At 36.5% G+C, this 24,606-nt stretch overlaps 1 protein-coding gene, 2 long non-coding RNA genes and 1 other non-coding gene across 16 annotated transcripts in view; 3 read left to right on the plus strand and 1 right to left on the minus strand.

Moving 5' to 3' along the window:
• Positions 1 to 450, plus strand: part of LOC129492018 (uncharacterized) — a 99,041-nt gene extending 98,591 nt beyond the window's left edge. For all 5 annotated transcript variants that reach the window (XR_010114044.1, XR_010114046.1, XR_010114045.1 and 2 more), the window contains one exon: positions 294 to 450. This is a non-coding gene — a long non-coding RNA (uncharacterized lncRNA). The remainder of the gene's footprint in view (positions 1 to 293) is intronic.
• Positions 1 to 24,606, minus strand: part of SGMS2 (sphingomyelin synthase 2) — a 100,176-nt gene that overhangs the window by 37,973 nt on the left and 37,597 nt on the right. The window contains exon 3 of one of the 9 annotated variants that reach the window (XM_063611103.1): positions 627 to 712. The exons of 7 other annotated variants lie outside the window; for them this stretch is intronic. The gene's annotated coding sequence lies outside the window, so the exon portion shown is untranslated. Of the gene's footprint in view, positions 1 to 626; positions 1,155 to 24,606 lie in introns of those variants that run through there. One more of the 9 variants, XM_063611105.1, reaches the window with a different exon arrangement.
• LOC129492019 (uncharacterized) lies at positions 13,063 to 23,579 on the plus strand. The gene is made up of 4 exons (XR_008660702.2): positions 13,063 to 13,191; positions 13,625 to 13,737; positions 19,755 to 20,104; positions 22,581 to 23,579. It is a non-coding gene; the product is annotated as an uncharacterized lncRNA (long non-coding RNA).
• LOC129492375 (U6 spliceosomal RNA) lies at positions 19,117 to 19,220 on the plus strand. Its single transcript, XR_008660836.1, has one exon. It is a non-coding gene; the product is annotated as a U6 spliceosomal RNA (small nuclear RNA).

Raw genomic sequence — 24,606 nt, forward strand, 5'->3', positions numbered from 1 at the left:
AGGAATTAACTGCATGGACTAAACTAATAGAAGTCTAAAGTAATCTTTTTAACTTTTTTTGTTTAAAACCTGTTCATCCTTTGTTTTTCAGAGCAGGAAAACTTTTAAGCTATTTACAGCTTTTAACAATTGAGTAAAGTATACTCCTATGAACAAAATGTAGAGCATATTTTTTTTCTCTCTACCTGATTTCTCAAGAATTTGGAAACTATTGGCAACTATTTGTATTCTTAACTTACAGCAATACAGTTATTTGCATAAGTGCAATAAGAATCTGTTTTCGTTTATAACAGGACACAACTGGAGAAACTGGTTATTTTACCAAGGCTTAGGCTGGAATGGTGTACTTTCCTTTAAAGAATCAAACTTGACTTATGGAGCCAATAAAAGCCTCTTGGGAAAACTGGCCTCATACTTGTCTACACAGTCCCTGTACAGGGTTCCTGACCTGTGGTAAGTAAAGAATGTCACTTTCTGACAGGCCTAGGAGCTCCAAGTTTTATCTCAGAACCTCAAGAGGAAAGAATCACCCAATTCACAGGTTTTTGATGATACAAATTCATAGCTGGGCTTGGTTTTAAAAAAGTCTTATCTGAGATTCCTTCTATTGATGTGGTGGCTCATACCTGTAATTTCAGTACTTTGGGAGGCCAAGGCAGGAGGTCATTTGAGCCGAGGAGTTCAAGACCCGTCTGGGCAACATGGCAAAACCCTGCATTTACAAAAAAAAAAAAAAAAAAAAAATTAGCTGGGTGTGGTGGTGCACCTGTAGTCCCAGCTACTTGGGAGGCTAAGGTTAGAGGATTACTTGAGCCCAAGAGGTTGAGGCTGCAGTAAGCAGTGATCACACCACTGCATTCCAGCCTGGGTGATGGAGTGAGACCTTGCCTCCAAGAAAAAAAAAATTTAAAAAAGGTGCTGTATTAGTTATGTAATATAACCTAGTGGTGTAAACCTGCTGCTGCTACCATTTTTACTCTCTGATGAACTTTAGAGTCATTTTATCGGACTACAGGAAAAATTCTATTGGCATTATTAAAAGGAAATGACTCACATTATATGGTATGGCAACATCAAATCTTTACTGGTATAATAACCTCAGCTTCCCATGTATGAATATAGTATAGCTTTATCCTTGCTTTTATCCACATCAGCAAATTTTTATAGCTTTCTTCAAATAAGTTCTGAACATTTATTTTAATTATTAAAATTTGAGGCCATTTTTGTCTTTGTTGTAGTGGCTACATCAGTAACCAATAGTCAAGTAAGTGATCATATTTTTATTAGGTTTTCTAACTGGTTATTACTGATTCTATAAGGATACTGTGTTTTTAATTTGTAAACAAAATCTAACCTTCCAGTTGAATATGTATGTTTTAGTTATTTTCACACATATATTCTTTTCTGCCTTTTAGTCATTACCTGCCTGTTTTCTTTTTATTTTCTTGGCTTAATTGGCTAGAACAATGCTAAAAAGTAGAGATGTAGAAGTAAAACACAGAAGCACAATGGTGTCTATGGATGTGTTTTCTTGTAATTTGACAAAAAGATTCTAAATCTCATTTAGGAGTGAAAATGAAAGCAGCAGAAGACTTTTCCCACTATGTATTAGAACATATATTACACAGCTAAAATTGTGTGATATTGACATTAAAAGAGCCTAACTATACATACTTCTATTAAAATAAAATACTGAATATTTTTCCCTTGCAACATCAGTTGGATACTGAGTTTTACCAAATGCCATTTTGGCTTCACTCCAGATAATAATGTCTTTTCCTTTTAAACATGTTTGTGATGTATTTTATTACAATCATTTTCTAATTTTAAATCTTCTTTACATTTCTGGAATAAATCATGCTTAGTTCAAAAAAAATGTAACAAAACCCTAGCAGTGTACTGGAAGGTTCAGAGTTTGCCATTTGCCTTCTAAAGGGAGATGAATCTATAGAGATCTTTAATTTTTTCAGTATTATCTAGGTTAACTTCCAGTATTTTGCAATGTAAGAAGACTCAGAAGGCTTGGCATCTGCTTTGCACTCTGGCATAGTACCCTAAACAAATGAACTAATGAAATTGCCATCCACTGAGAGAGGAACTATTGTGGCTTTTTTCGCTTTCCCAGACACCGGTAGGAAAGGATAACTATAGTGTGAACCCTGAAAACCTGAGATAGGTCTCAGTTGATTTAGAAAATTTATTTTGCCAAGGTTGAGGATGCACACCCATGACACAGCCTCAGGAGGTCTTGATGACATGAGCTCAAGGTGGTCATAGCACAGTTTGGTTTCATACATTTTTAGGGGGACATGAGACATCAATCAACATATGTAAGATGAACATTGGTTCGGTCTGGAAAGGTGGGACAACTCAAAGCGGGGAGGGGGCTTCCAGGTCATAGGTAGATAAGAGATAAATGGTTGCATTCTTTTGGGTTTCTGATTAGCCTCTCCAAAGGAGGCAATGAGTTATGCATTTATCTCTGTGAGCAGATATGTGAGAATGGGAGGCAGGTTTGCCCTAAGCAGTTCCCAGCTTGACTTTTCCCTTTAGCTTAGTGATTTCGGGGCCCAGAGATATTTTCCTTTCACATTTCCCCCGCTTTGTTTAAATCTTTTGGAGAAAGCATTTTAGAAGAAAAAGTCTCTGGGCTCAGGTTTCATCTTATCTCTTATGGCTAGGATGGTTTGTTCCTAGATGGGTAGGCCCTGAGTTATTAGGAAAGCTCATTTTTAGAAGGTTGTGAAGTCTCATGTCCTATGAAGAGAATATAGGGGAAGGAAGGGAGAAAAACAACAACAAACAAAATAATCCTGGAAAATCAATATAGATCACATTACTCTGAAGTCCATATATTAGTAGGCAGGTATGAAAGTGGCTTATGAATGTAAATAGGTTGTTATTTTCTTCTGAAGTTTAAGTTGTCTAGCTTCAGTTCACAGGGTTTCATGAAAGCACAGCTTAGTTTTCAGTGACTTCAAATTAGGAAAAATGGGGAAAAAAGAAAAAAAATGGAAAACATTATTTTGAAGACTTCTAGCTAAGAAAAATCAGAATTCAGTCCAAACTGTAGAAAATATTAAAAATTGAAAAACATTAGGCAAGACTAGAATCTAACAAGGGTACTATAGTTTTTGAAACATAATTTTTCTCTCTCCAGTTTCCAGTTTTTACTAAAGACAAATCATGATAGGACTGGTTTGCTTTAATATACTTGGCCTAATTATTTGTAGACAGTGCAGCAAGAATAATGATTTTTTACACAGGCTTTTAAATTGGCTTTGAATGGCATTTTTATTCAGTTATCCTATTTTATGACTTTATCTTAAGGGAATTAGATGTACAAAACATATTTTTACAAGCATATTTTCAATAGTTACATATAAGGGAAAATTGGAAATAATCTAATATCCTAGAACATGGGGTTAGCTAAATGAATTATGGTTACCTTAGTATTACACATAATGTGTGATACCATAGAACTATAAAACTGCAAGACAGATATATAAATACTATATAAGAAGAAAACAGTGCTGAGGTAGGCAGATCACCTGAGGTCAGTAGCTTGAGACCAGCCTGGCCAACATGGCAAAACCCTATCTCTACTAAAAATACAAAAAATTAGCTGGGCGTGGTGGCACACGCCTGTAGTCCCAGCTACTTGGGAGGCTGAGGCACAAGAATCCCTCCAACCTGGGAGGCAGAGGTTGCAGTGAGCTGAGATTGCACCACTGCGCTCCAGCCTGGGTGACAGAGCAAGACTCTATTTCAAAAATAAAAAAAGAAGTATCAAATTAAGAAGAAACTTCAAACTTAATAGGAACTGTAGAATCTCAATAATTCATATCAAAGGTTATAGTTTAAAAAAATGGGAAAAGGCCATGTGATCAATACTCATGGCTACAGAAAAAGGTGCAGAGATAGCAGTTCAGATCTGAAGCTCATTGATGGCAGCTGCAGAGGCTATGAGCATAGACATGGGTTCCAGTAGAAGGGCGTAGAAATGCTTCGTGTTCCAGATTTGTAAGTGTGCCTTGTGGTGCATATGAAGTGTTTAAGAGATATTAAATGTGTAAATATAATTTAAAAATTAAGAGATTTTTATCTAGTTTATTATAGTTTTAATATTTAAAAGAATTTAATCTGTTCAAGATAGATGCAAAACATTGATCAAAAAAAGCATGTTCCTGCATTTATAAACTGCAATAATGAATAACAGATGTTTATACATTGAACTTAAAGGTTTAAGAAAAACTAGGTCTTGAAACAGAATTTTATTGAATTATCAGTTGAAACAATCTGCTGAATTTCTTGACACAAGCTTTCTTAGACCTTAAAAAAGAAAACTGTTGTCACTATAAAGCCATTAAAAAAATCAACTTGTAGAATAAAATATTCACAACATAATAGTTCTCAGCAAATCTTACTTACATGGCAGGTACTATGCTTCTGTATTATCTAATTAATCACTATAACAACCCTAGGAAATATTGTTAGCCAGATTTTTTTTTAAATTGAAACAATCAAAGTGAAGGGACAACCCACAGAATGTGAGAAAATATTTACAAACTATCCACCTGACAAGTGATTAATAACCAGAATATATAAGGAGTTCAAACCACAGGAAAAAATCTAACAGTCTGAGTAAAAAAATAAGCAAAAGTTCCAAATAGACATTTCTCAAAAGACAGACAAATGGCAAACAGCTATATGAAAAGTGCTTAACATCAGTGATCATCACAGAAATACAAATCAAAACTACATCATCTCACCCCAGTTAAAATGGCTTCTATCCAAAAGATAGGCAATAATGAATGCTGGTGAGGATGTGGAGATAGGGGAATCCTTGTACACTGTTGGTGGGAATGTTAGTTAGTAAAGCCGCTATGGAGAACAGTATGGAGGTTCCTCAGAAAACTAAAAATAGAACTACCATATGATCCAGCTATCCCACTGCTGGGAATATATCCAAAAGAAAGAAAATCAGCATATCAAAGAGATATCTGCACTCCCATGTTTACTGCTACATTATTCACAATAGGCAAGATTTGGAAGCGACATAAGTGTCTACTGATGGATGGATGAAGAAAATATAGTACATACACACAATGGAGTACTATTCAGCCATAAAAAAGAATAGGATCTCATCATCTGCAACAACATGGATGGAACTGGAAGACATTATGTTAATTGAAATAAGCCAGGCACAGAAAGACAAACTTCACGTGTTCCCACTCATTTGTGCGAGCTAAAAATTAAAACAATTGAACTTACGGTGATAGAGGTAGAAAGATGGTTACCAGATGCTGGGAAGAGTAGTGGTGGGTGGCACAGCGGGTGAAGTGGAGATGGTTAATGGGTAAAAAAATATAGTTAGATAGAATGAGTAAGTTCTGGTATCTGATAGAACAGGGTGACTACAGTCAACAATAATTTATTGTACATTTAAAAATAACTAAAATTATAACTGAAATGTTTATAACAGAAATAAGTGATGAATGCTTGAGGTGATGGATACCCCATTTACCCTGATTTGATTATTACACACTGTATGCCTGTATCAGAATTTCTCATGTACCCCATAAATATGTACACCTACTTTGTACCCATAAAAATAAAAAAAAAGAAATTGAGATGATGTACATTGCCCAAGGTCAGAGAGGAAGTAGCAGAGGCTAGATTTAACCAGGCATCTGACCTCAGGAGCCTCTGTTCCTAAATGATATACCACTGTCTCTAGTACCATTCCATATGAATAGGTCAACAATAGCATCAGTGAAAAAGATTAAGAGACAATCAGTTATGAACTTTTCATTTCTTAAATTTCAACATTTATTAGATTGGGGGTACAGGTTTGTTATCTGGTATATTGCATGGTGCTGAGGTTTTCTAGATTGCAATACGGGCAATTCTTCAGTCTCTATAATTTTGTAAAAATCAATATAAACTTAGAAAAAAATTTAACTTATAATTCACCGCTATTGTGGGGAAAAAAGAAAAGGAGCCTGTTAAAAATTTCCCTATCACCCATATCTGCCATTTAATTAACGTTACTAATAAGCTACCATATTAAATCTGTAATACAGGTGGGTATATAATTTTATGTTAACAGCATCCAGTTTAGCTAAGAAATCTCATGCCCATAAAGTTTTTCCTAAATACCAAGACATCTTACCTTTTTCTTTTTTCCTTTTTTTTTTTTTTTTTTGAGACAGTCTCGCTGTGTCACCTGGGCTGGAGTGCAGTGGCACAATCTTGGCTCACTGTAATCTCAGCCTCCCAGGTTCAAGCGATCTTCATGCCTCAGCCTCCCGTGTAGCTGGGATTACAGGCATGCCATCATGCCCAGCTAATTTTTGTATTTTTAGTAGAAATGGGGTTTTGCCTTCTTGGCCAGGTTGGTCTCGAACCTCTGGCCTCAAGTAATCCACCCATCTCAGCCTCCTAAAGTGCTGCGATTACAGGTGTGAGCCATTGCACCCGGCCAGCTTTTTTTTATTAACAGTGTTCGAGACTAACTTGTTTGTAAAATTCTTTCCAACCAAAATGGGGAGGTACTAATATGCTTATGGATGTGAGGGTGTTTTGTGAGTGATGGGATTCTATTTCAGAAGCACCCACAAAATTTGTTAAGTATTTTTACTAACAAGTTCTTGAAAACTGACGGAAGATCCACTGCTTACCAAAAAGTTATCATGTATTTCTGAAATACTTTCCCAACAAAAGCAACATTGAAAAGAGTCCTTGTCAGATCATTACAAGTTTTTATATTGCCACTAAGTCCTACATCTTTTTTAGTACAATAGGATTTTTAATTTGGGAAATGGGAAAGCTTGATGGTATCTTGATGACACTTTCTTCTGAGAATGGCTTGGTAAAAAAAAAAAAAAAAATTCAGGTAAAAGATATAATTGAAAAATCAGCTACTAGTAGCTGTACTTCTGAACTTCAGGGGAGATATGCTTGGGTAGAGGGCAGATATTTTGATTTCTGGTACTTATTTTCCATCCCATATTAAGGCAGATTGGACTACTTTGGTTCTATATCCAGTTTTTATAAGAAGAGAAAGGTCTAACAAACAGAGATAGGAAGTAATTAGTGGTTATCTGAGAATGCAGGTGTGAATGGCAGTGACTGCAAGTGGGCTGGAAGTTTCTTTTTCGGTTACAGAAATGTTCTAAAATTAGTAATGATGGTTGCATAATTCTGTAAGTTTATTAAAAATCATTTCATTTTACCCTTAAAACAATTTAATTTTATATATTGAGTTATTGCTCAATTAAGCTGTTAAAAAAGGTGTAGCCCACCAGGTGCAGTGGGTCATGCCTATAATCCCAGCACTTTGGGAAGCTGAGGCAGGTGGATCACTTGAGCCCAGGAGTTCGAGACCAGCCTGGGCAACATGAAAAAACCCTGTCTCTCCTAAAAATATAAAAATTAGTCAGGCATGGTGGGGTGTGCCTGTAATCCCAGGTACTCAGGAGGCTGAGGCACGAGAATCACTTGAACCTGGGAGGCAGAGGTTGCAGTGAGATGAGATGGTGCCACTGCACTCCAGCCTGGGCAACAGAGTGAGACTCGGTCTCGAAAAAAAAAAAATAGCCCATCAAGATAAATTATTTCCAAAGAACTAGAAAACCAAGGAACATCCCACACTCTCTTATTAACTTCTGGACTCACTTATCCCTTTAAGGTGTTGTACTTACCAGCTGAGCACTACTTTTGCAGTGACTCTGAAATAACACACATTTCTAAATTTTCTACAGACAAGATCAAGAACTATCTAATGAAAAGCAAACTGTTTAACAAAATTTGTGTAAACTGTGCTCTAAAAATAAACTTGTAACTAAACAACATGAAATGACAAAGAAGATGGATTTTCTATCAAAATTCATCAAAATTTACTGTTAGATTAAAAGGGGGAAAATCGGTCTATTTCTCACTAAAAAAAAATGGCCAGGTAGACCATTTAATACTTGTTGAAATGAATACAGTACTTACCCACAGCAAATATTAGCTGTACAAATTTGAAAACAATGAACTGTAGAACTGAGAGTATCTCACAAGCAGGGATGATCTGCAGTCCACAGGGTAGCACACAAAGATAGTGGAAGACTGCTCACCTGTATCAACTGTTTCTGCCTTAATGACGTTGATATAATAAAGTACCTTCAATACAATTGGAAGTTCCACAGGATATTTTAAAGTTTGGCTTCTTTTTTTAGACATTTCCTAGTTGTGAGGCTTTCTGTTGGTGACTGGAAAATTTGATGATTAAATCTGATTCTTAGCATATTTTGGAAAGAGAGAAATTGCAGCCCTGGGATTGTGAAGCTAAAGCTCTCCAGAAGGAGAATCTTAAAAGAAGATGGAGTCACATGGGAAGTCACTTTAATAATCCATGGTACAATATGGAAAATGCAGTAAGGTGAATGAATGGACAAATGAAAAAATAAAGGAGAGAATAGATAAATAGGTAGGTAGGTAGATTAACTAGATAGGTAGGTACGTTAATGGAAAGATAGATAGGGCTACCCAAACCCTGAAGATAGAAGAAGACTGTAAAACAAGGTCAAAGACTAGGGGATATTTAAAATAATTCTTCACATTTCCATTCAAATATACCCTAGATGAGAGGTTCTCAAAGTTAAGGTGTGAGAGTGGGGAGCATATCATGCATTTGAGCTTTTCCCAAATGATGGTTTATGCTTGCTCCCAACCCCCTTTCCCCAGCTCCATTTCTGACACATCTAGAGTTTCTGTAGGGCAAGGAAGACGGGACTCCCCAAATAGTGTCTTCCTTCTTGACCTAGATGTTTTCGGTGTTTAGTAGAAAGAGCAAGGCTGAGGCCGGGCACAGTGGCTCACGCCTGTAATCCCAGCACTTTAGGAAGCCAAGGTGGGTGGATCATGAGGTCAGGATATCGAGATCATCCTGGCCAACATGGTGAAACCTCATCTCTATTAAAAATACAAAAGTTAGCCAGGCATGGTGGTGTGCACCTGTAGTCCCAGCTACTCGGGAGGCTGAGGCAGGAGAATCACTTAAACCTGGGAGGTGGAGGTTGCAGTGAGCCGGGATTACAACACTGCACTCCAGCCTGGGTGACAGAGTGAGACTCCATCTCAAAAAAAAAAAAAAAAAAAAAAAAAAAGAAGAAAAAGAAAGAAAGAAAGAGGCGGAAATTTTGTACTTTCCATCCGTTTTTGGACTTATTGCTAGTGAAGTATGACATACACATGGCCTCAGAGAATAAGTTGGGTTGAAGGCTTAGCTTTGTGTTAAAATGCTTATCTACTTTAGCAGATGAACAAAGGAAGTCCATATAATATAAACAGACATTCGCACTTTCAATAACCTAAACTATCATTTTACTAATTCACAAAAAAACTTTACAGGATAGATATGTGGTCACTAGAATCATTTCGTACAAGATAGACACGTGGTCACTAGAAACATTTCATACAACTTGCATTACCTGTTCCATGTTTAATGGTCAAACAAAAGCAGCCAGCACTTGTTTAGGCCAAACACCCTGGGGGCTTTATCAGTAAGGTTAAATATAACTGCCTAACTGAACAACAGTGATAATTATCTGCTTCTACATTCCTAGCTTTCCTTATATATCCCGAAGATTTATATACCTAGAAACTGATTCTCTTAGGTTTTAATACCTCAGGGTTTAATTTACTCTGTAATAGGAGGCTGCATAGATTACCTATTGAAGTGAGAGGTGTTGAAAACCTTAAAAACCATCCCATTTAGTCATTTTTGTTTTGTTTTGTTTAGACAGGATATCTTTCTGACATCCAGGCTGCAGTAAACTCCTAGGCTCAAGGAATCTTCCTGCCACAGCATCCTGAGTAGCTAGGACTGCAGGTGCACACCACCATGCCAGCTAATTTTTTAAATAATTTTTTTTTGTAGAAATATGGGTCTTGCTATCTTCCCCAGGCTGGTCTCATACTCCTAGCCTCAAGTGATTCTTCCACCTCAGCCTCCTAAAATGCTGGGATTACGGCTGTGAGCCACCACACCCAGTCCCATTTAATAGTTTTAAAATAAGATATTTATGACTTATATTGGAGTTAATATTTTCTCCTAAGAATAATGGCTAGTCCAGGGAAGAAAGAAAAGCAAAACCTGAGTCTAGTAGTTTAACATTATATTCCCCAAACCACATAACACTCTCTAAATGAAACTAGAGATCTCCTTCTAAGTAAATAGATCATAATCAAAGTCAACAGTATATTTCCTTGTCAACCACGAAAAATTTCCTAGATTTGGAAACATAATCTTGTTGCAGAAAAATCAGGATAAAAAGTGAAATGAAAAAAAAGAATAGTTCTCTTAAAATAACTTTATAACCCTCTATTTTAATACAGCTCTTGTATTCTGTGACCTTCAGATTATTTTAGAAACCCACATATTGATTGCTCCCTCTACCACATGGAGACCAGTGTATATATTTCATACTGTTTCAAAAAAATGTTGCAAAGCATAATAAAAACAGGCCACTGAAACGGTATTTAAAAATGACTTCTTGAAACATTGCTTGGTCTTTACTAGTGCAATGGAAGAGATATTACCACTCTGTTTTGAGATTTAAGCAAAGTTACCTTCAAGCAAAAACCTATAGAAATGAGTTAGATAATCTTGCTCTGTATGGAGATAAAGGCAGAGACTTGAGGAGAAACATTAACCAGGTGCTGTGGCTAGAATATTTGGTGGGTATAGCGGATGGCACATGCCTAAGAATAGGAAGTTTACTCACTCCCTGTGCTGCTGCAGAAATGGCACCTAGATACACTTCAGTATCATTTCCTTGTAGGAGTCTAACGTCTAGAATTAGACATTGATATTTATTTAAAATATAATGGGTTACTGGTTATTACATTTGTGCTTTGTGCTGTGTGCTAACAAAATGAGTTCAAGAAATAGCTTAATACAGCCTGAGAGGTTTAGGGGCACGTTTCCTAGAAGCAGGAATTGGGCACTGAAAAATTATTAAGGAGAAGGTTGGTTCTAGAATCTGTACTTTGAACAGTTTAGTTCCATCACTTGCTGCAATTTACCAGGCCTTAGTATAGGGCATTGTGGAGTGGGGAGCATGAGGGCTAGAAAGCTCCTAGTGTCCTGAAGTCCTATGCTTCAGACCACCTGGGTTCTTCAAGGTAGAGCAGGGTCTTCATTAAAAGGAAAGGAAAAAATAGAGAAAGGGAGACAACACAGAAGACCCAGAAAGGACTGTAAATCCTCCATTTTTCATTTTCTTATGCCAACCACAAAAATGTTCCACAAATAAAGTAATAAACAACGTACACCATTCATATACAGTCTATACTATTTTCCGCTTCCATTTAAAAATACAAGGCTGTTTTTCTTTTCTTTGTTAACTTTTAAGTTCAGGGGTACAGATGCAGGCTTGTTACACAGGTAAATATGTGTCATGGGGTTTTGTTGTACAGATTATTTCATTACCCAGGTATTAAGCCCAGCATCCATCAGCTATTCTTCCTGATGCTCTCCCTCCTCCTACCCTCCACCCTTCGGTAGGTGGGCAGCAGTGTATTTTGTTTCCCTCTATGTGTCCATGTGTTCTCAATATTTAGCTTCCACTTATAAGTAAGAACACATGGTATTTGTTTTTCTGTTCCTGCATTAGTTTGCTAAGGATAATGGCCTCCAACTCCATCCATGTCCCTGCACAGAACATTATCTCATTCTTTTTTATGGCTGCATAGTATTCCATGGTATATATGTACCACATTTTCTTTATCCAGTCTATTATCAATGGCCATTTAGGTTATCCTGTGTCTTTGCTATTGTGAATAGGGCTGCAATGAACAGACATGTGCATGTGTCTTTATAACAGAACGATTTATGCAGGGCTGTTTTTCCAGAGTTGCTTTTGCATGAGTGACTAAATAAGCCACTGCTTTAAAGTGGTATGAAACTATAAAAAGGTATACCTTCTCTAAAGCTATTAAGGTTGTTGTAATAGGCTGTCGGTTCTCCTAGAACTTAAACTGTTATGTTGCTTTTAAATAAATAATTGTCTCTTAAAAGCACTTATTTGACCAGTGCTGCCAATCATAGGCTTCAGAGATTGGTTTCTGCAAATAACCTAATAATGATGATTTATGTTCTTCAAATTTGGCTCTAGGAAGAGGGACCCAGATATCTAAACCCAACCCTTCACTGAAGACGTGAGGTAGAGACACAAAGAGAATAACCTAAGACATGAAATTTACCTAAAAGATTAAAATCATGAATCTAACAGAATACCATTTAAACAATTTTAAGGAATGTAAGTGACGATGATATTGATACTTAATAAAATATACTTATACAATATCTATCGAATTTTCATTTATTCTAATAAATCAAGGAAATGAAGAAACTGCCATAAAATGTAAATTTCCAAAATGTTCCCTAGAAAGTTTGTATACTTAAAAAAATCACTTGGAAATAAATTTGGTTTATTCATCATAGCACTTAAGTACTGTTTGAGATAATATTAGTGGCTTAGTATATGGATATTCAGAATGGCTACGAACAGACATAGTCTCCTGGGGAAAAATAAGGTTCTTTAGAACTAAATCCCTATGTTGCTAGCTCTAGAGCAAGTAAACTAATCCAGTAACCTTCAGGGGATGATGCATTTCTCTCTTAAAACAGGCAGAACAGCTCACTCAAGACTTTTATTTCCATTTGCGATCAACTGTGCTGGTTCACAAAGTTGCAAAGCAAAGTTTCTAATAAACAAATGTGTCTTTTGTTGCCTACTCTACTAAAGTAATGCCCCCTGTACACAGCTTGAACATTCCATCACAAAGCTTTGGTGGCTGTTGGCACAATAATGATTGTGGAGTGTCTATTTGTACACCGTTAATTATGCTGTGATCCCTAGTGAACTGCCTGTTTTTCTTTTGCAAAAACCTAGAACACGGTATACAGCTCTTATTTTGTATTTCTTTTAGATATATTATAAAACAAGAAATTTAGTTCCAACGTATCCAAGCTGTTCCTTCAGAAGGTGATCAGAAGAGAGAAATGAGTTTGGAAAGGAAAAAGAATAGCTGAACAAGAGTAAGAGTTTCTGCAATAAAGCCTTAAAAGAGAATAAAAATGTGGAAAAGTGAAGGTAGACACTGGAGCTGCACTTGAATAGTTCTTAGGAGCCCAAAGTAAGACATGTTCTGTAAAAGTAAAACTTACAGGGGGATCAATCCTTGCCATTAAAATCCCGAGTATTTGGATGAAAATCCAAATTGTGGTGGGAACTGTGGGCAGGTGCTCTTACACAGCAACATGATGCTAAAATTCTACAGACTGAACTGAAATATTTCTACTGTGGCAATAGTAAATCATATACAGAACCACAATTAAAACTAATTTACCACGTGAAAAAGTCAGATACTCTATCAGGAACAGTTCATTATTGTATGTAAATAAACACAGCATAAGTATATAATAAATTTTAGATTAATAATATATAAAATATAATTTTATTTATATAATCAAGGCTTTCATTTGGGGCCTTGATGCTCATCTTTCTTTGCACATTAAGTCAGTTTTTCATTTTCACATTCTTTTCATATCCCTCGTACGTACATGAAGGCAAGTGATTTCAGAAATCTAAACCCTGAGAAAACATGGGTAACAGAGAAGAACTTTTGCTGATATCTACTTACACAGTGAGTAGAGAAACAGAAGTAGAAGATAAATCTGAGGTGAGTCAGAACTCATTTCTTTACTTCCTATTTGAAGCTGATTTCCCCTATACCTTCTCTGACAAATCGTAGGCGAAAGAGTTCCCGTGACTAAATATTTCCCAATTACCAATAATAAGAACTTCCTACAGAATGTCTCATTGACAAATTAGCACACAAGCTTCTACCCTATTCTAATTCATGGATAAGGAACACTGGAAAGTTATTTTGAAACAAATCCCATTAAAATGTAATTTAAGCTGTAATCAGAAAGGAGCATAAAAACTGCAGTGAACTGCTGGTAGAATCATAAATTGGTACCATTCTTTTGAGAATCTCTTTGTAAATATATGATGAGCTTTAGAAATGGTTTTATCTTTTGACATAGTAATTCTACTACTGTTCAGATTTTGAAATTGTGGATAAGTGATTCTGGATCTGTAAGACTGAAAAACCAGAACCACATTGTCCATCAAAATGGGACTAGTTACATTATAAATAAATGTATATTATATAAAGAAAATTGTGTTATATAAATTACATGGTTACTGGAAGGGTGATACTACATGGAACGTTTATTTCACTTTTTATCTTTTTTTGCATTGAAAAAATAAATAAGCAGCATGTTTTAATTTTACTGCCTAAAAAGACAAAGGTTGTTCTTCGTATTTTTTTTTTAAGAGAAGGAGTCTCACTCTGTCACCAAGGCTGGAGTGCAGTGGCACAATCATAGCTTACTGCAGCCTCTAACTCCTGGGCTCAAGCAATCCTCCTGCCTTAGCCTCCTGAGTAGCTGGTACTACAGGTGCACAATACTATGCTTGGCTAAGATAATTATTCATTCAATAATATTTAGTGAGTGCCAACTATGTACTAGTCACTGTTCTAGGGATATAACAATTTTTAAAAAAGTCACTTCCCTCATGGAGCTTGAATTCTGCTAATGTAAGACAATAATAACGAAAGATTAAAAGTGCTACGAAGACAAAGCAGGATGGGACGTTAAAGTAACAGGGTGGCTATTCAAATTAGGCTCACCAGGCTTATGAGATAACACTCGATTTAAAATTTTAAATGAACAGCTGTTGTCAGAAAGAAAAATCAGTGCACCATCAGGTCAAAAGAACATCAGGAACATCTATGTTCCAACCTACTGAGATCCAATTACAGTAAATGCCCTCTAGAAACCTGTACTAATATAACTTTTTTTTTTTTAAAAAAAAAGATTCCTCTGAAGATGCTCCCATGCTTACTCAATTATGGATTTTTGCCTTTGAGTTCTTTTCTATCTATAATAGATCAAAATAGCACGTGTATAGTACTCTAATTACACTGGTCATGATGGACTTTTATTTAATTGATCATCCCAGTGCTGTTTTTTAAAATAAGTGTTTAACGCATATTAGGCTTTTTAAAAAAGGCTAAAGATGCAATATTATAAGCAGAGGAAGAATAAAAACAAAAGCATTATGTGGAGACATAAAAGTTAAAGCTATCAAACAAGAATTCAGAATTTGACCTTCAATGCAGACATTTTTAAATTTTATCTTGAGTAAATGGGATAGAAACTATACATATAGAAAACTTTTAAAACTGTACCCTGGATTGAATGAAAAACAGTGATCAAACCCAAGATACCAGTACTTGCCGGTTAAATATGTAGCAATTGTTAATACTATTGCTGATAGCCTAGAAGGTAAAGTAAACAGAGAGCCAACAAAGACAGAATTATTTATGTCCTCCTGTTCTGTGCAGAATTGGGTCCTAAATGCTAAGGAAGGCAGCAGAAGAGAAAGCTGGCTCCCGTCCTCAAGGCAGTTTTGATTCAGTAACTGCTTTTTCCCCTCTTCCCAAGCAGAAGTCACTTAAAAAGAACAATGAGAGATAAAAGCTTTTACAAATTAGAAAACAGCCTGAAATAACATTTGAAGTTTAGTGAAACCATATGCCAGGTAGATGTAAAAGTAAAAAGTAAATTCAAATGACAGAAATAAAATGTGAAAAAGACTGGTTATATATAACTTTTAACAGGAATTTTTAAAACGTCTAGGGTATATAGATACAAACTGAAAATAAAATCAGAAATACGTAAAATAGTCTCTCTCTCTGTTAACAGCCTTTTAAAATGCCAAGCTCCGCCTATCAGCAGTGAATAGAAAATCAGCCAAGTAGTTATCCTATTTGGTTTGGCACTGGTCTATCCATGGGAGTGAACTATGATCAAAACTGTTTTCTAAAGGGTGAAATGGGCTTAGAAAAACACAGGATGATTAAAATCGCTGTCTCTAAACCTGAACATAATGCCAAGAGGTAGTCAGGAAACATTACAAACTCAATGTTCAATTAGCATTAGGAAGCTAAAAGATGTAATTTTATACTTAATCTTATTTCCATTAAATCTAATTGTCATTGATGACTATATAAATAAAAGTGCTTGCCTATAAATAATCACTTTAAATTGCTTTTTAAAATATAAACATGCTATTAAAAATTTATATTTAAAAACATCAAAGAATTACACTTCTTTGCTTCCCATGAAACAAAGAAGCAGCCTAGAAAATGAGTTTTTGTTTTTATTGTTTCTAAAATTATCTCTTACAGCATAATCTGCATCAATAAGCATAGGACATTGGGAGCCCATTTCCAAAGCTTATACCAAACCAAACGTAACCAAAAATGACATTCTGGTTAATGTGCATTTACACTTTAGAGGCAATCTTAAAATTGGCAAAAGTGATCATGGGTTAATGGCGGGTATCTTTAAAGGAAAAGAATGAATTCCATCTAAGAGTTCATAGCTCTAAGAACAAAGAAAAAGCAGATGCTTACAACTCATGTACCAAAACACACTTGCCATTTCCTTCCACTCACGTACCTCCTCTTCCATTTCTTATCACAGTAAACGGTACCACCATCCAATCAGCTACTCGGAGTAAATAAATGTTAGCCTTTACCCAACTTCAAACTCCCTCCCCTGCTCACCTGAAAATCACTACAAATCCTGTCCATTTTAATCTCACATCTATTTACCTCTGCTCTCTTTTCACAGACATCTCTTACTTACAGACGACGGACATAAGTCCAAACAAATCAACAGCCACAACAATTTTTAAATGGATCCAATCCATCCACCAAAAAGACACATACAAGATTATTTTGTAAATAAAAGGCTGATATAGTATTAGGAATAGCAGGCATCACTAGTACTTTTACAACTAGAGTACAAAGTAAAAGTATTAAGAGAAAATAGATAATAGAGAACAGCTCACCAAGAAGATAAAAAATCATGGACATTCCTACACAAGGAAAAACTGACAGCTACACAATCATGGTATTTAATGCAGCACTCCCTTCCTCTCTGGTTTTGTTCCTAATCTATTTCCTGCTTTACTGACCTCGTTAAAGATTTTAAATGGCTCCCTATGACCCAAAAGTCCATTGCTTATTTTGACTTAAGAAAAAACTTATAATAGAAAATCTCAAACATAATGAAAGTAGAAAATACTACAGTGAACCCCGTTAGCTATAACAATTACCACAGGAAATCTTTTTTTTTTTTTTAATCTGTCCTCTACTCTGTATTTTTGGAAGCAGTCTCAGAGACCATGTAATTTCATCCGTAAGATATTCTTTTTTCCCCAACATGACCCTAATGCCATTTTTACACCTAACAAAGTTAACACAATTTACTTAAAAAAACAAATACCTAGTCAGGTCACCTTTATCCAATTACTTATTCTCAAGACTGCTTTTTAGATGGTGGCATGTCCTTCTGACATCTGTTGTTTCTTAGCATTGCTTACAAGGCTTTTCATAATCTAGCCCCTACCTTCACTTCTAGCCTCAATTTTTGAAACTAGTTTTTTTTTCCATCCCCTAAATCCTGCGCTTCCACCATATTTACTGAATTTCTGTTCATTTCACATGCAATATCCCCTCTTATCAAGCTTTATGTAAAATTTTTTTAGCAGCCTAAACTTCCCAATCCCATCCACTTGCTTACACACTTGGCTCTCGTGCTTCAGGTCTCAGCAGATGTCACATCCTCCAACAAACCTTTCCTGCTACAACTCCCTGGTATGTGCTACTGGACCTAGAAATGAGCTTTCAAATACAGCACTCACTACCCAGTTGGGTTACAAAACCCAGTGTCCCCTCTCCCCTAAATTCCCTTTTAAAAAGAAACACTAATTTATAACTTTCTGCTTCTTAAGAAACCAACCTTCCTCTCTTGGGTGCTTTGTGCCCAACATGTTCATGGTATGGCTACTATTCTTTACTTCTACCTTTTGACCTATATTCATGCACAATTACACAAATCTCTTAAAAATGGTGTTTTGTAAGTACAAATCAGACTTGTTCAAAGGCTGTCAATAGTAAGAAAATGCACAAAATTACTTGAACATAATATTCAATAATCATAAAACTTTCAAATGTGAAAAATATCCAGATGTGCTAAAGGCAGGTACAAAAGGGATAGTGGAAAAAGAAAATCCTAACTCTAAAATAGGGCTCCAGAATCCTATGGTTACAGGAGCGGAAAAAGGCTTCATTTTATTCTGAAAATGGCAGCAAATTTTTTTTTTTTTTTTTTGAGACAAAGTCTCACTCTGTCGCCCAGGCTGGAGTGCAGCGGCACAATCTCGGCTCACTGCAAACTCCTCCTCCTGGGTTCAAGCAATTCTTGTGCCTCAGCCTACCGAGTAGCTAGGATTACAGGCGCCCACCACAACGCCAAGCTAATTTTTGTATTTTTGGTAGAGACAAGGTTTCACCATATTGGCCAGGCTGGTCTCAAACTCGCGACCTCAGGTGATCCACCCGCCTAGGCCTCCCAAACTGCTGGGATTACAGGCGAGAGCCACCGCACCTGGTGGGCAGCAACTTTAAGAATAAGAATGCACTCATCAAGGGCATTATTGCTCTTCAACAGATAACGGCCTAAATACACACTTTCTTTGCAGAGGTTTTTACTGAAGTGCAATCAGAAACCTTAATTTGAAGATCAACTGTCAAAAAGAGTTTTCTAGGAAATGTTGGTTGACCACTTTGTGTAGCTTTCCTTACCTACGATAAAATCATGCAAAACTAAGCAAAAGTGAAAATTTCTCCAAGCCTTTAACAATCTAATTTATATTGCAAACCCAAATGATTATTATATTGTGGCTTTGTTGTTATTTTAAGCTTTTATTTGGAAAAGTATTTACAAATATACACTTTAAACAATTTCATCAACATTGTGATCATGCAGAGCTAATTGGACTTTATCACTATTATGCTATATTTTCTCTGCCAAAAATATATTTTTATTTCAGTTTAACAACACTAGATTGGAATATTTTCCAAGTGTTTAAAAATTTTGACTATGTATCCTATTAATGATTTAAATTTATACAGCCTGTGCTCGATTCGGCAACACATATACTAAAATTGGAATGATACAGAGATTAGCATGGCCCCCGCACAAGGGTAATACACAAATTCGCGAAGTGTTCCATATAAAAAAAAATTTATATAGCCTAGACTTAAGAATAAGAGCTATAGCTAACACTCATATAGTACTTACTATTGCCCAAATGCCATAGTTCTAAATGCCTTCGTTATCTTATTTAATCATCCCCACAACTCTATGAGGTTAAATATTACCCATGTTTTACAGATAAGCACAGAGATATTAAGTGAATTGCCCAAGGTCACCAACTAGTAAGCAGTGAAGCCAGCATTTGGTACTTTGGTAGTTCTGACTCGGCAGGCTGTTCTACCCCTCTTTGGGAAAAAGCATCGCAAATGAGCACACAGCTTCAGGGTGAATTCTTACAGCAAAGAAAAAGAAATGGGATAGCACAGCCCTGCTATGTCAGAAGAACCAACATCAGACATCAGTGGATTCTCATAGCAACATCTCCCCTGCTGCTTCCTCTTGACACACAGGAAAAATGTTCCAGAATCAACTGGGAAGACTGGCATTGCATTTATTAAATGTAATTCCCCGGCTGGGTCGGTATCTCCTCCAACCTTTCCAATTACGTTCATTTCAGATATAGGGGACAGAAATGCTCCAGAAAAGAACTAGACCATATTTGGAGGAGGAGAGAAGGAGCACACCCTTCATCTGTGTTGTGAACTATGTCGAGGAGAGCAGTATGTTACAGTACAGTCTTGGGGAGGCCATGTGCATGTGTCTTCAGGCCTCCATCTCCTTTCAACTTGAGGAGCTCTGCTTTTCCTACTATTTTAGAGGGGTTACCCAAAATCTCATCTGAAATCTGGGTTCTATGGCTAAAGAAGTTTAAAAACTCATAGTGCCATGACAAAGCCCTGGATCAGAAGTCAAGAAACCAGAATCTCTCTCTCAATTTGGCCACAAACAAGTCATGATTCATCCTGGGTCAGTAATTTTGCAATCTTGGGTTGTAGTTTTCTCAGTGTAACACCATTACTTTACAGATTTCTAAGACTCTTGGCCATATTAAAAATATATCATTATATAAAACAAAATAAAAGATATGTTAGTGACCTCACCAAAGAAAGTTTAAAAAGGTAAATAAAAATCTCATGTCTCACAGAAAGAAAAGAAGTAGGGTAAGGTAATTTATTGATAAAGATTGATAAAGAATGTACTAACCATCATATGAGTTAGTGCTCAGAACACCACCGTGAGATTGGTCCCATCATATGAGAAATCAATATTTCCCAAACACTTTTTTTTTTTTTTTTTTTTTTTTTTTTTTTTTTTTTTTGAAACAGAGCTTCGCTCTTGTCGCCCAGGCTGGAGTGCAATGGTGCAATCTCAGCTCACTGCAACCTCCGCCTCTCAGGTGGAGAGTCAGTCAGAGGCGATTCTCCTGCCTCAGCCTCCTGAGTAGCTAGGATTACAGGTGCACACCACCACGCCTGGCTAATTTTTCTGTTTTTAGTAGAGACAGGGTTTTGCCATGTTAGCCAGGCTGGTCTCCAACTCCTGACTTCAGGTGATCCACCTACCTCGGCCTCCCAAAGTGCTGGGATTACAGGTGTGAGCCACAATGCCCAGCCAAGAGTTTTTTTTAACTTGGTATTTTTATTTAGCTTGATGTAGATAATTTGTGGATAACACATCCATGTGAATACTATTAATAAATAACAAAAGTTTATTCAATAACCATTGCCCCTACAACATGCCCTTGCTAATCTCAGAAGCAAATTAAACACAGGTCAAATGTACATTGTAACATCTTAGAATCCTAAAATCCAGGTTCCAACCCTGACTCTGCCACTTGATGAGAATTAATGCAATCTCCTTGGTCCTTAGTTTCTTCTGTCCTACCCCTATCACATTCTCAAATAAGGGGCTATGCTAAATGATTGGCCATTGGCATATTATAGTTGATCTTATACTTTTATTTCTTGTGGCAATCACACAGTCAGAATAAGCCACATGAAAAGGAAAATAAATTCATGGAAGAATCACCCATTAGGTTCTAGTCACTACTTAAGGCATCTGAATGGAACAAGAGGAGACTATGGGGGTGGGGGGGGATTTCCACCAGGACTGAAACCAATTAAATAAGATCTTAATGAAGAGCCCCTGATTCAGGTGTATTAGAGAAGAAATAAGGCATTAAAGCTAATGAAAATAATTTTATAAAGTTGTAGCTGAAAGGTCATATTCCCTAGAACAAGAGATGGTTAATTAGAAGGTAAACAATGGAAAAGTTATTGGGTGAGCTCAGAGGCCAACATGAAAGAATATAAAAAAGTATTATGCTTTATAATGCTAACTGACCATTATACAGATGCAGATTCAAAATTAGGAAATAATATAATACCAATTAGTATAAACTGGTTAGTGTTTATAAATAGTTGGTGCTTTAAAAGGCCTTTCCCAAAATACTTACAATTGAAATATAATAATATCCCAAGTAATCTGAAATTGCGTATTTTGATTTAAAGTTAAACTATAAATTCCATTAGCATTAATGTTTAAAGGTAGACAATTTACAGTATTAAGCTAGATGAGACCTCTCTCATAATAGATTAGCAATCCCAGATTGTATATTTTTTTCTGGGTTGCAGACTATTCCAGTTTTAACATCATACATGACATACACTTCTAAGCCAGATAGCTTTGAGAAAGCAGCTGATTATGTCTTAGAACTTTGTTAATTAAAACTATAAGTTCCTATCTCAAATGCTTTTTGGAACAAACAAATATAAACAACGTGAATTCTATCGAAGCTTATTTGAATCACTTGAGGCATTATTTATGGCTGTTTTTGAAAATGTTATGTTTGTTCAGTAATATTTTATGAATAATGTTAATATAGTTTTCTACCAAGTAACATAAAGATACCTGATGAAAGATGGAGAATCTAAATTCATGTAAATGGTAATAAAATAGAAAAACCTCTGGGCTCTTTAAAAAATAAACCAAACTTAAATGCATTTTCCCCACACCAACATACACTTACAGAAAGTTATTCAAGGCATAAGACTGCATATAAAACAGGGATTCTACCTTCAACATTAAATTCATTGAAGCACTTTATATATTGTGACTTCAAAGAAAGCTGGAAAATTTTACAGTTCAACGGGCTTTCTCCTTTACTTTTTATAGAGATTGAAAAGTTAACCTTAAGTCACTAGGCCATTATTTTGGCAATAAATAAATCATTATATCATGTTATACACCTTAATATATATAATTTTTGTCAATTAAAAACACATTTTAAAAGAAATCTTTATAGCTATTGAATAAAACGTCATGTACTTATGTTGTACAACTGACCAGAGTTTCTACCTAATTCAAAATTAACTATTATGACTGGCTTTTGAGGCAACTCTGAGAGTCACTCCCCATTCCTTTTCATCCTTTTGACTTTCAGGCCAACTACTTCCTTGGGAAACACCACCATCTCTCAGTCAGCAAAGACAGAACCAGAGAGAGAGACTCTGCAGGTTCAGGAAGAAAGGTTCCAACTACTTTTACTCTCTGTTGCATCTCTTAATGTCACCACTTTCTCAGAGCAGGGTTTAGTCACTACTACAAAACACTGCTCAGGAACTGCAGAGCCACCAGCCTGGCATGTGGTGACACATTCCCAACACAATTCTCTAACATTCTGATTTCCCTTCCAAAAATAAATTCAAGAGAAAGTAGAACTCTTAAAGATCAGATTGAGATTGAATGCCATTGGCTTTCTCCCCATAGCTATGCTCCTACACATCTCTTCAGCCCAGCACAGGGTTTTAAAGCTCACTGCTTAACCCAGGGCCATCTCCTCTGCTGGTTATGAGCTGCAAGGACAGAGTCCATGTCCTATTTGTGTTGGTGTTCCTGGCCACTAGCCAAAAACCTGCAGCCCAGCCCTAGAATAGCAGTTGAATGAATGTGGCAGCCCACACACTCAAAGACACCTGAATTATCTTACCCTTTCCCAGAGAGCTTCAGGTACCTTTCTTTTCCTAAATGAGTCACTAACGTGTCTGTATAATTATGGTTTCCATATGTGTCACAGAGCCCAAACATTTCATCCGACTTACTGTGGTTTACTTTTTGTGATTGCATTTTTATTATATCTTATATAAAAAGGGGATACAACAGAAGGAAAAAAACAGTAAAGCAAAAAGCCATATCTAGCTTCAGAGCATTACATATCCACTGGAAGCCCTAAAGCAGTGCTCCACGATCGCATGGCCTTTCCGCTGCATAACCCTAAAGTCATTTTTTGATACATAATTCTCGAAGTATGTAGTGCTGAAAGACCTTGAAGAGCTTTCTTAAATGATTTTATGGTCAAAATTTCTATGATTGCAGTCCTCCAAATCATAAAAGAATAAATACATCCTTGGAAAAGACCTCACTTCTCTTTTTCTTCATTCCTTCACAATTCAGCCCCCACCTCTCAAGGAGCTGTCTACAGCATGGCGAGCAAGCTAATGCTTTCCCAGAGTTTATGACAGATGCTAGTTCTAGTGTTCCCCGAATACTAACATTAATACACACAACTACTGTATAGGGTGGTCACCATTACCACCCCTATCTGAGGTATGAAGTTAGAAATCTAACAAGTGACAGAGGTAGAATTTGAATGCATCTGAGTCCAGGCTCCTGGTACCATGCTATGTTGTGATTTTCTGGGATCTTGGGCTATTTTTACAATTAGAGATGTGACCTAAGGGCAATGGATTTCCATCCTGGTGACTTCTGGGGAGAGACTGCACCTCTCCCAGTCCTGTCCCCAACGCTTCCTCCTCACAGTTACCATGTAGGAGCATGCAAACTATCCATGTTTGCCCAGTAAGGTGGCATTCTTCCAAACATTAGCAGGCCCCACCTTATAACACACAAGCTAGAAGCTCTAGGTCACTTGACCTCAGGGCACATGCAAATGTTTATCAGGCTGCCCAGTGACTTTTAGAGGAGGCATTTCCTGGAAACATTGTGGTTAGACATTTCATTCAGTGAGGTGTTCAGAGCATCTGAATCACTCCTGTTGCCTAGTAACTTGTTTGTGTTTGGCAGGATGAAGACAACTCAGGCACAGGTACAGTCAGATACAAGGCAGATGTCTATTCAGCACGATGTCCTCCCAACACTAGACTGCTGATTTAGTGCTTAAACTTGACAGCGTTCTTTCCCACTTTCTCACTGTTGGTAGAGGCTCCTTCAGTCGTTCTCTTTAAGTCAGGAGCATTCAAAAGGCACTATGCTGTACGCAGAATAAACAGATCCTTTGTAGCTGAAATACAGGCTACTATTCTTCCTATAGAGTTTTGAAAAAAACCTTTTAAGACAAAGCTAATTACAGAGTTCTTACATATAAAAGGGAAAGGTTATACAGTATCATGGAAATTACTTGTCATCCCTAAAAGAATTAGTTCCCTCACATATTTGCATATCTGTCCCTT

The sequence above is a fragment of the Symphalangus syndactylus genome, chromosome 10, assembly GCF_028878055.3.
Source record: "Symphalangus syndactylus isolate Jambi chromosome 10, NHGRI_mSymSyn1-v2.1_pri, whole genome shotgun sequence".
Lineage (NCBI taxonomy): Eukaryota > Metazoa > Chordata > Mammalia > Primates > Hylobatidae > Symphalangus > Symphalangus syndactylus.